Here is a 12,660-nt window from a genome sequence, read left to right on the forward strand (position 1 = left end):
GGGTTCTGTTGCATGTGAACTATAAGCTTGTTCAGAGAAGTGGCAGTCTCTGGAAGATGTATCTATCATTCCAGCATGACTTGTTCACGTCAGAGGCTAGATTAAGATCCCTGGAGCGAGTGACCCTTCTACAGTTTGATTTATGAAATGTGTAGCACTTCCATCAGGGCAGGGTCAGAGACTGACCTGTAAGCCAGGCACAGGTCACCCTTTTGCAACCTGTAGAAGACAGAATACAGTGACATGGCTTTCAGTCTTTCCACATAAAACATGTTTTGCGTACCCTGTAATTTCTTGGTGAGAAACCTCTGTGGTCTCTCCAATTGTTGAAGGTGTGGTGAGGTACATGCAAAAGGGAGCATTGTGCTCAACTATTTGTCTGATGAGGGCCAAGTATAATGGAATTATAACATCCTTAGATCTAGATGCAATGTTTTTCCTTATAAGATGTATATAACATTTATATGCAATCAAAAATAAAAAGGTTGAGAATGCACTTGCAAAGCACATACTAAACTACCCTGATCACACTTTTGTTTTTAGAGTTATAGAACAAGTTACTGAGGCTATTAGGGGTGGCCCTACTTCATTATGGTTGGAGAGGTGCAAGCTTTTATGGCACCTCAGGTGTGATGCTTTTAGGCATCCAGGCATAAATGATGTGTGTTCAATAGCTTGCATCTTGAAACTAAGGAGTTTAATTATATAAGGAATTTTATGAATTCATGCCATCCTCTGCTTCCTTTATATATATATTTAGCCCAGAATCATTCCAAAATGAACTTAGTGCCTGTAACTGGTACCCTTTAAAAACTCTACCACTTGAAGAGGCTATAAAATATCTAAACTCTACTTTTTTATCCATCCTTGATAAACATGCACCTAAACGGTCGATCCGAATGAAATCCAAACCAGCCCCCTGGCTTTCTAAAGAAACCAGGCAAAAAATTCTACTAAGGAACAAATCTTGGGCTAAATGGAGGGCTAACAAAACTATCTCTGATCAACAAAACTTTAGGCAACTAAGAAATAATACAAAAAAGGCAATACTTATAGATAAAAAGAACTATTACTGTAAACTACAACAAACCAATCAAAACAACCCACAAAAATTTTGGTCTAGTATAAACAAACTCCTGTCCCCTGGACACTCTCATACACCTACCCCTCTTGAGGCAGATCCTAATACCCCCCTACAAACAGCCAATACATTTAATACTTTCTTCACAGAGACCATACAAACACTAGCCAGTCAGCTAATCCCAGACAACTCAAGCCTTCACAGCACAACATTACCTCCACTACCAACATTTAAACTGCAACCTATCTCTACTACTCTCATCTGTAAAATCATCCAGAAACTTAAGCCTTGCACACCTTCTGCTGACCAAATACCATCAGAATACTTGCAAAAAGAAGCTAAGGTAATTCCATACCCTGTATCCATCCTCATTAACAGAACCATTACAGAAGGAACCATTCCAGACATTTGGAAAATCTCCCATATTATTCCCCTACATAAAGGTGGCAATTCAACTGATTACTCTAACTACAGACCAATAGCACTATTATCTCCTTTAGCCAAAATAATGGAAAAATGCATGCACCAACAACTACTACATCATTTATCTCAACACAACATTCTAGCTAACTGTCAACATGGCTTTAGGCCATCACACAGTACCACAACTGCCCTACTATCTTTTATAGATACCATCAATAGAAACCGTAATAACAATAACCTCTCATCTGCTCTCTTTATCGACCTCTCAAAAGCTTTTGACATGGTCAACCATGCCCTTCTCATCAACATTCTAAAGTCCCTCTCCTTTGACTGTCAGACTATTAAATGGTTTAGGTCTTATCTGAGCAATAGGCAACAAGCAGTTCTCTGACAAAACAACATATCATCCCTTCAGCCAGTTACCCTCGGAGTCCCTCAAGGCTCTATTCTAGGACCACTTCTCTTTTCACTATTTATCAATGACCTCAACACAGCAATCCCCCAAGCCACCTGCATACAATACGCAGATGATTCTACGCTAGTATGCACAGCAAATTCCCCTTCAGAACTACATTCTCTAACCCAGAAAGTATTTAACATAGTAGAAACATGGTTTACAAATAGATGCCTCCTTCTAAATGCTAAAAAAACGAAGCTCCTTCTCTTTACACCCGCAAACAAATCCTCACACATAAATTTCTCTGTTTTTTCCAATAATGGTACTATTATACTCCCTGACACAACCACTAAACTGCTAGGAATAACTATTGACAATAACCTGACTTTTGACAGCCACATAAATAATACTATTAAAACTGTCAACAGAAAAATAGGCTCCTTATATAAGATCAAACCTTTCCTAACTTCTATAGCCAGAACCACAATTGCTCACTCCCACTTAATCTGAACGCTTCTGTACGCCTCATCCATATATACTAACCTAAAGAAAAATAATCTTACCAAGCTAGCAAATTCCTATAATTCCATTGCCAGATTTGCCACTGGCAACAGCTTTAGAACGCACCACTGTCTGAATCTAAGGCAACTAGGCTGGCTTGAACTTCAAAACCAACTGATACTATCCCAACTCACCATTGCCCACAAGATTTTCTACCAACCCAACAGCACTCCTATTCTTTCCAATCTCATCCAGCCTTACAAAAATCTGAATTCCCTGCGCTCCTCTAAGAAACTGCTTGCTTGCATAGGCAAGTCCAATAACCTGGCTGGAGACTCTCTTTTCTGTAACACCGTGGGAAAACACTGGAACCTTCTGCCCGATGAACTAACATTACTTTCTTCCTTGCCTCTCGTTAAACATAACCTCAAAAAACACCTCCAAACACACTGGTTATGCCCCTGTAGCAAGCCTGACTAACCATTTCCCTTTACTAAGTATAGCTCCCTAAATTTCGAATTCTTACTATTCTCGCTTAAATTACTAACACTCCTAATGCATTTGTTACATACTAATTCCTTGTAAGATAGACTAACTGATACTCCCAAATTTATATGCCAACAAACTCTCTCTAGTAGATTAATTACACTTAATTAACTAACTTCTTTCTCTATCTTATTAATAGTGGTTGTACAGCATACTTTCTATTTCTAAGCACGAGTCCTTGTTGTATTTTTATTAAAATCTTTTCTGTTAATGTCTACTTTTAATTCTTTAAATTTTAATTTTTAATGTTGTAATTCTATAATTGCCGGAGCTTTTCTCCCCGGGCCTCTACTGAAAATGGAAATATATCCAGTTAGACTAGCCCGGTTAACAAATGTAAAATAAATAAAATAAAATAAAATAAATATATTACATACTGTTTTTATATATATATTTATTTTATATATATTTATTATTGCAGGCTCTTTGAGACTTACTTTTGTATACACATGCTTTTATGCATTCATTAATATGAATTGTATCTAACATTATATGCATTTGTTGGTCATATGAGTTGATACATATTTTATACATATATTTTCTGTTTGTATCATTTTATTTGTATCTTCACATTTTTGAAACATATATTTATGTCTCAGGTGTGTTGCAGGAATTGTGGCTGTTTAGCTTTTTACTTCGACTATTTTCTTTATTGGGTTTTTAACTGATTGCTTCCAATGGATTATTTTGTGTATTAACGTATCTTTAACTTTGAATTACTAATTTCAATTACTCATGTGAATTTTGGTAGGTGTGGTTTACTTGGAGGGGGAAGGTATATAATTGATTCATTAAATGATGTCTCTGTCTGAAGAAGTACAGGCACTGACCTGTACGAAACCGCTAACCTCATTAAACTGCTTTCTACTGAATTGGAACCTGTTGGAGTGGCCTTTGTCCTTTGCCATTTTTGTTTTTCCACAGTTTGTTTTCTATTTTTTTGGTTCATAATTTGGAAACTAATCTCAAATGCTTCACAATAAAACCAATACAAAATTGCACCATTAAAAAACTTCTATCTAAACTCAAACCCTCTTCCATTTCTGCTGATCAATTTCCAAATTAATTCCTCAGGCTAGCTGCAGACACCATCTGCTACCCTATATCCCTCCTAATCAACCGGACCATAACAGAACAATACATCCCCATACTCTGGAAAGTCTCCTTCATCATCCCTCTACACAAAGGTAGTACCTCCACTGAATTCATAAATTACAAACCTATTGCTATTCTCCCACCCATAGCTAAAATTCTTAAAAAATGCATACATAAACAGCTACTTGACCATCTCCTAATGTACAACCTCCTATGCAAATACCAACATGGTTTTCTGGCAAAACGTAGTACAACAGCTCTGTTCGGTTTTATTAATTCAGTTAACCAGCACAACAATAATGGCCGACTTGTCTCTTCCATGTTTCTAGATGTGTCAAAGGCTTTTGACACAGTAACCCATCAAAAAATTCACAACAACCTAGCCTCCCTTAACCTATCCCAGTCTGCCCTCTCTTTGTTTACCAGCTACTTATCTATTAATCAACAGGTAGTTAAGTGGCAAAATGAACTCTCTTCCCTACTACCCATATCAGTCAGTACACCCCAAGGCTCAATTCTTTATCCACTGCTATTTACCATTTCACTAATAACTTCTGCTCAGCTACACCAGCATGCATCTATAGTTCAAAATGCAGATGACCCCTCCCTCATCAGCTCTGCTGCCTCTCTACCAGAACTACTGCAAAACACCCGACAATCCTTCCAGGACATAGAATACTACCCCTCAGACTCCCAAGTTTTACTCAACCCAATCAAAACAAAGCTCATGCTCTTCAGAGGTAGTAAAAGACTACATCACCTTCCCCTTCACTATCTACTCATCAAACAAAAGAAGAATATAACTAGTCGAATTCACTAAACTCCTTGAAGTTACAAGTCATCAACGATCTTACATGATTTTACATTTGACAAACACTTAGCTGTAACTATCAAAAAAGTTCATATCAAGTTAAGTTCACTCTACAGAATAAAGCCCTGCCTAAGAGATAGTACCAGACAATCCATTTCCAGAATACACCTACTTTCTACTCTCCTGCATGCCTTTCCAATATTGACAAATCTAAGAAAAACAGACTTTTGTAAACTGGAGTACTGCTATAATAAAACCGCCAGATTTGCCACTAACCTCCCTCAAGATCCCACCGCTGCTCAGCTCTACAGAAACTAAAATGGTTGGAACTCCCTATTTTACTAGCCCTTAACCAACACACTCTAGTGCTTTCCACCCTCCATCACCCTGACATCTGCCCAGCCCTCAAGGACTTAATCCAACCTCACTCTAATTGTAGACCACTAAAATCCTCCAATAAACTCCTACTGAAAGTAACTAAATCCAACAGTAGCTATGGCAATTCCTTATGCAACAAAATATCTACATCATGCAACTCTATGCCTCGGAACATACTCAATACCTCCGACACATCCAAATTCAAACAACTATTTAAGGAACACTTAACCAACACGTTGCTCTGCTCCTGCACCAAATCTGGTTGACCACACTACCCCTCATTATCTCCATATTGCATAGCTACCCACACTTACCTCCATCCCTTGCTCCCTAACTTCTAGTGGTCCCCTTCCCTCTGCATTACACTCCTTCCAGCTTCTGTACTCCACAGCATGCCATATAACTATCACCTATCAATCTCTATCAGAATTATATCGTACAAACACTACACTCTGATGTTCTGAAATTGTTTGCTAAATGACATCTTTCTACTTCACATTGTATTTCTCTGATTATTATTTATATGTATGTAGTGGAACTTTTCTCCCTGGGACTCCACTGAAAAAGGGCTACTAGCCCAGTTGGATATTCCCAGTAAACAAATGTAACATACATACATACATAAATAAATAAAATAACTTGTCTGCTTTAAACCTGTCTACGGTATATTAACATTGTTGGAGGACTCAGTGACTCCTCCTAATTTGCAGTTGTCAGCGAACTTGGTTAGCCACAATCAGCCCAAGTTTGCATGGACTTCTGAGAAATAAATTCCGAGCAGTAAGGGATCTAGCACAGAACCCTGTAATATGCCACTGGTGACTGATCTTTTGCTAGAGGTGAAACCACCTACTTTGACAGTATTTGTCTTGTTGGTGAGCCAGTTGGCTACCCATCTGATAATGTAGGGTTTAATTCCCAATTGGGAGAGTTTCTGTATAATACCTGAGTGGAGGATTGTGTCAAATGTCTTGGCTAGGTCAAAATAGGTGGTATTCACTGTTTTTCCCTCATCCAGGGCCTTGGGGACTTTCTCAAAGAAGTCAACGATGTTTAATAGGCATGATCTACCTTTAAGGAACCTCAACTGGGTTGGGTTCAGAGTTTGGAGATTACCTATGTCTTTGTTAATAAGGTCCATAATAATTCTTTCCATGACCTTGCAGATAAGGCTAGTCAAGCATATAGGCCTATAATTCTCAGGTTCAGTTGATGCCCCCCCCCCCCTTTGTGCAGAAGGATTACTGTTACTGTTCTCCATTCCACCTGAACATAGCCAGTTCTCAGGCTTGGTTAAACAGGGATCCAAATGGGTCTGCTAGGTCATGTTTTAAGTTGTATAAAAGGCAACCTGGGATGTTGTCTGGTCCCAATGATGTTGTGTTTTTGGCCTTGGAAAGTGCTGAGATGACCTTCTCTCTTGAGATTATAGGCCGAGGAATGGCAGCAGGTATACTTTGGGGGATAACTGGAGGAGACGGGGACAGGGGGGTGAAATTTTCTCCAAATCTGTCAGCTAGCAGGTTGTCCACTACTTCTGGTTGATTATGGCTGGTGCCATCCACAACCAATTCACTGCATTGCTGGGTATTCCCTTTTAGATTCTGGATGTAGTTAAAGAATATCTTTTAATTATCCTTAGCTAGGGAGGCTATTTTTGCTTTGTAATTAGCTTTGGAGGACTTATCAATATCTTTAATTTGTTTGTTTAAGCTAAAGAAGGATTTATTCCTCTGCTGAGCCAGTTCCCTCTTGTTCTTGGACATTAGTTTCTTTTTCTTGTTGTATACCCTGTTTATACCAGGGGTCCACTAGGGTGGCTTATTTTTTCGGCAAGACCTGGTTTTAATTCAGTCAGGTACAGCTAATTCTATATAACTGCTTAAGTGGATATACAGGGCATTGATGTACATGTCTGCATAGGTGTCTGTGTTATCTACATTTGAGGGGGGCTTTGAAACTTCTTATACCATCACTTAGTAGGAGGTAATTTGTCTTAGAAAAATTCTTAAGCTTTTTTTGAGCTTAATGGGGTATCTGGTCTTACAATTATATCGAATGAGACTGATTTATGGTTAGATCTTACCAAGGAGGACATTACCAGGGGGTCTGTAATGTTCTCCCATCTTGGTGAGTACAATGTCCAGGACATTTGAGCCTCTTGTGGGTGTGCTGACTAGCTGCTCCAGAGCATTTGCAGTGACAAAGTCCAAGAACCTCTGACCCAGCATGTTTGTGGTTGTTTATGTTTCCCAGTCGATGGTATGATCATTAAAATCACCCATGACTAAGGTGTTGGGTTGTATGGCAAGTGATTCCAGCAAGTCCAGGTATGTGTTATGCTTTTCCTGTTTAATCGCGGGGAATGTATAGCTAGCTATGATGTGGTAGGGGGCTTTGCCTATAGTTAATTGGAAATGGAGTAGCTGTTTGATCAGTCTTGAGGTGTACTTACCCTTAATGAAGATGGATATACCACCTTCTTTGGCTCATTCCTGCTCAGTTTGGGGTCTGAATATATGGAATGCATTTTAGACTGCATGGCAGAGGTGCCTTCTGCACCTTTGACCTTTGAGCCATGTCTCTGTGACTGCATAGATGTCAGTGTTTTCTAAAGTGAGGTGTGCTTCGAGGGATTGCAGTTCCTCGTTTAGACTCCTAGTGTTAAATAGCGGTACCTTGAGTTTATCTAGAGAGGATTTTGTTATGTTGGGAGGGTGGTTATTTTAGTATCCGAAAGCCTAGAAGAGGCAGGTGCAGACCATCTCTGGCAAGGCAGAGTGGCCTGTCGACCATGTATTCCCAGGCTGACAGATATTAGATTCCTGTGGACTGACATCAGAAGCTAAGTCAGTTGTTAAAGTCAATCATTTTTTTTATTTGTATTGTGAAGGAGGCAGAATGCTGTTAAGGCTAGGCTTATACCTGCCTATGATATATAATCTGAGAGTTCAGTCATGTCTCTCTTCATACAATCCAGTGAGGTATGTCTCAAGTCATTCACACCAACATGGACTATGACAAAGTCATACTGGTACTTGTGGTTGAGTGACTTAGTACCTGACAGGTAACTAACCATAAGCCACTCCATATCCAGCTTGATGAGGGAAACAACTGTGTGCCTCACAATGGAGTCACCTATGACCAACACATTAGGTTTTGTGGTGTTATGCCTTATAGGATTATTTGTCGAAACACTGGTGTGTGTTATGTGTTGTGATTGTTTTTTGCATTGTCATCTGTGTAAGTGGCTCCCATCTGGGAAGCCACTGATCTTTTGGTAAGTTACCAGTGAGTACCTCCACATATGTGGGTTTATGTGTCATGTCCTTATTTAGTGTGGGAAGTGTGTGTGCTGACAACCTGTTTGCCATTCAATGTGTCCTTATGTGAGAGTCTTGCCTCCAATTTCAAAGTGTAACTACATGTCTCACATAACATATTTGTTTGTTGTAGCAATAAGTGGTTGTCAATATACATGAGACAATTGCAACATTACCTGAGGATGCCCATGTCTATCAGGCTGGCCAGAGAGATGTTGGGAAACTGCCCATCCATAATAGCTGGCTCTTATTGTATGTTTTATTAGGGAAGAGAATGGGATAATTTGTCAGGACTTCGCTGGTCGTGCTGAGACTAAAGGAGGGACCTATAATGTGTGTAGGTTAAGGTTGATCAATAAGGCACCGCTGTTCAATGTGCAACTGAGTTGCTCCTAGAGCAGCAGAAAGCTAGGCTTTTGCATCCATACAAGGGCACTGCTAACTGCTGCTAAGCAAAGAGCAGCACCACACAAATGCAAGGCTTAAATACAAGCAAAGTGAGCCACCTTTTAAGCTAATTAACAATTAGGAAAGCACACAATAAGCCTTCCATCAGCAATCCTCAACTCAGACAGGTTAGATCAGCACACTTCTGGCACCAGAGTGCAGAAAAACATCTTCTTAATGTAGACTAGCTGTGTAGCAAGACCACACAAACCACCTACAACAGCCCTACAACTAACAGATACAATGTAATACAGTGCAATGATGAATGAAGAGGGGAGACACTGGGGAAGGTAAGTAATGGAGCAACTTACCACCGGAGGAGAGATGGACAAAGTCAAAGGCAAAAACCTAAAAGACTTACGGGAGGATATCGGAAAAAGTACAAAGTTCATATAGCAGTTGCTAAGGAGAAATAAAGAAGAGGCTGGCAAGCAGAAAGGATTAAGCAGTTAAGGTAGTGTAGGCCTGTAATTATGCCTGGTACTGTTGACTGTGGATGTTATAAAGGGAAGAGGTAGAAGATCCTGTTATAGAGCTATGGTTAGTAATTGATCTGTGGCACTATTTCACCCTTTCCAACCAACCAGAGGCAACTGGTCACTCTTGTGCAGAGGGTGGGATCCACAATTCACCAACTGTACAGAGTGAGTAATGCCTGCATAATGTGGACCTGTTTCTATATATAGTAATGTAGTTGCAAAAATCAGTGATATAAGCATGATGTAGCAATCGTATGTTCAAATGGCTACAGAGTTTGCACTGTTAAGACTTGCAAGCAGGTATATCAGTTATGAAAGTCATCCGATAGTGTTAGAGGAATTAAAGTACACGAGCAGCAGTAGCAGCTATAGAAGCAATTGCAGTAGTAACAAAAATATACCATAAATGTGTAAAAAATTGATACCTACATGATAGTGAGAAAGGAAGAGATGAGTTTGTGAAGAAACAAAAGAAGAGAACTGGTAAAGTAAACGTTTTAACTCAGTGACAGGAAAAGCGAGTGAGAAGTAAGCAGCTGGTAATTTGTTATGCTGGTATCAGCAGGTGTAGTGCAGTTTGTAAGGGGATAAATAATAAATTTCACTCAATACACCAGTCCAGTGTCCTATCGTTAAAAAAGGCCTGTTGATCAGACTGGTGTTGTATGAGTGTGATGTAATGATATATGAAAGCTCATGGAGACAATGTATTAAACACCATCCTCAAGACAGCAAGAGAAAGAGAGAAAGAGAGAGAGAGAGAGAGAGAGAGACAGACAGAAAGCGAGACACAGTTTTTCTAAGGATACTGCCCCTCCCCCCTCCACACACACATACAAGTCAGTTCAGCTAGTAAAATATTGAGAGAACCCATAAGAGCCTTGCCTTGCCTACCCTGTACTTAAGTCAGAACAAACTTGATGAGTGTACAGGCAAATCTGTGGTGCTAGCACTGGAGCATGACATTATGATATGGGTCCAGCTATAAGCAGTAAACCAGTTAACCAGTATAATGGGAGGAGTTACAGGCCAGATTAGTCAGACATTTCAATTACTGGCAGAATTAGACACACAAATAGTGTACAGTAAAGGGAAGGCCTAAAATATGAAGAAAAGGCAGTGCTATAGCAGTAAATCTGGTAGAAAGCGAGGAGATGCAAAAGAAGCGGGAAAGTAGATGAAGAGGACAATACTGTAGTATATGAATCAAGGAGGGGAGGTAGCAAATATAACACCTGAGAAAAATAATGAGCACTAACACAGTGGAAATTAAAAAAGAAAGGGTTATGTAAAATATTATGTATAAAAATAAAAAGTGAAAACATTGCTTAAAAGTTTTAGAAATGTATCAGGTTTACAGACTCTCTAGAGGGTTTTGGTGAGTACCCAGTCTATTACTGTGTGTCTGCCACTACACAAATTAGGCTTTGTGGGCTCATTAGTTAACTGAATTAAGGCAAATTTGTATCCAAGGAGAGGTAAGGTATCCCATTTTACATGAGCTATGGACACCAATGAATAAAGTAATCATCATAAGAATGCTAGACACTCCAGCTGGGGTGAAGGGGGGGTTGGAGACTAATATTCAAGAACAATAACTTGTTACCTTGTGTTGTTCAGAAAATAGCTCTTGCACTACAGCCAGTTTGGGTCAACATTAGTAAGGCTTGAAATGAATGTGAGTAACGTTTAGGCTATCTCATTGGAAATAAGTAGGGATACCCCTTCACTAATTCTTAGACTGGGTTCCTACCCCTCCTTAACTCTCAGATTGGGTTCCTGCACCTCACCAACTCTCAATAGGGCCCTTACACTGAGCTAATTGTGAGAATTGTCTCTTATATGTTACTAAGACTCTCTGTCTTAGCCCCTTACTCTGATTCTCAGACTAGGCCTTTACACTGCACTGATTCTCAGACCTGGCCCTTATACATTTCCAACTCTCTGATTGGCCTCTACAACTGACTCTCAGATTGGGTCCTTGGTCCTGAAAAGTTATAGTTTTTCAGTGAACTGTCAGATGTGATCTTCTGATTTTAATTACAATCCAATAAACCAAAAATACCTGTTTTGGGGTCTGAACCCAGGCTTCCAAGGAGACAAATCTGTAGTGTATACTGCCAACACGTAGGTGACAAATCTGAATCCATTATGAAATTGTGTGTGGGTATACAGAGGATCAGGGTTTAATTTAATGACTCCTATTATAAGATCAATGACTGAGAGTCAATGGAGCTTTGTGGAGAAGTGCTGATGGAAACAGAGATGGAAACATTATATTATGAACAGAGATGTTACAGTGTCCTTTAGTTTCTAAAAACATGGATGTAGGATGGTTGCAATGTATGAAGAGATCATATGCGATGGAGTAATTTATGGAGTGGACAGGTATGACACAAGAGATATAGGTCCCTTCCTCATTTGCTGAAGACAATCAGCCTTAGAAAGATATCTTGATGGGAATCTACACACATGTTCCTTACAATGCAGATGCAAGTGTTTATATATGAGATTTTAGATCCTTCAAGAATATGGCCACTCAAAAATTACTTACCTACTCCAGGGGGAGCTATTTTTTGTCAGCAGTATAAAGTGGGTGTAAATTATTAAAAATCAGAGAAAAAAATATATTTTCAGATTACGGTGTGCTCACAAGCTATTTAAGGTGGAGCAGTCCATGTTGTAAATTAGCAGATATAATGGATGAACATATCACATGCCACCCACAAAATGTGCAGGGAAAACAAACCTGCTTTAAATGCAGTCCTTTAACAGATCTAGGGTGCTAAACTTTTTCCCCACAGTAAGTGATTATGTTTCTATATCACAGGAGATATTTAATTTTATCACAAAATTAAAACGTGTATGAAAATAAAGAGTGCTTTACATACATGAATATCCTTTAAAAACAAGGCTGACATCTATTATTTCGTATTCGGGATCTTTCTTTCTTGTTTATTTTTATCTTTCTTCTTTTTTCTCAGTTTAACTGCCATGTTTTTTTTCAGTTTTATGTACTCTAAATCTACCCTTTTAGTCTTACAGTTTTAGTACAAGACCTGCCAGAAACATTGTTTAGAAGATGACATAATAAGCTAGACTGCTGTCAATTATAATAATAAGCTTCCTTTCTTAATTGTTCAGATATTTCAATTAAATTACTTAAGTAACAATACACA

At 39.0% G+C, this 12,660-nt stretch overlaps 1 protein-coding gene across 1 annotated transcript in view; it reads right to left on the reverse strand.

Moving 5' to 3' along the window:
* The window catches only part of STAB1 (stabilin 1), a 2,761,215-nt gene that overhangs the window by 1,442,685 nt on the left and 1,305,870 nt on the right, over window positions 1-12,660 (reverse strand). The gene's annotated exons all lie outside the window — the stretch shown is intronic.

This window comes from Protopterus annectens, chromosome 7.part1, assembly GCF_019279795.1.
Source record: "Protopterus annectens isolate FY-2018-M chromosome 7.part1, PAN1.0, whole genome shotgun sequence".
In the NCBI taxonomy this organism is placed as follows: domain Eukaryota; kingdom Metazoa; phylum Chordata; order Ceratodontiformes; family Protopteridae; genus Protopterus; species Protopterus annectens.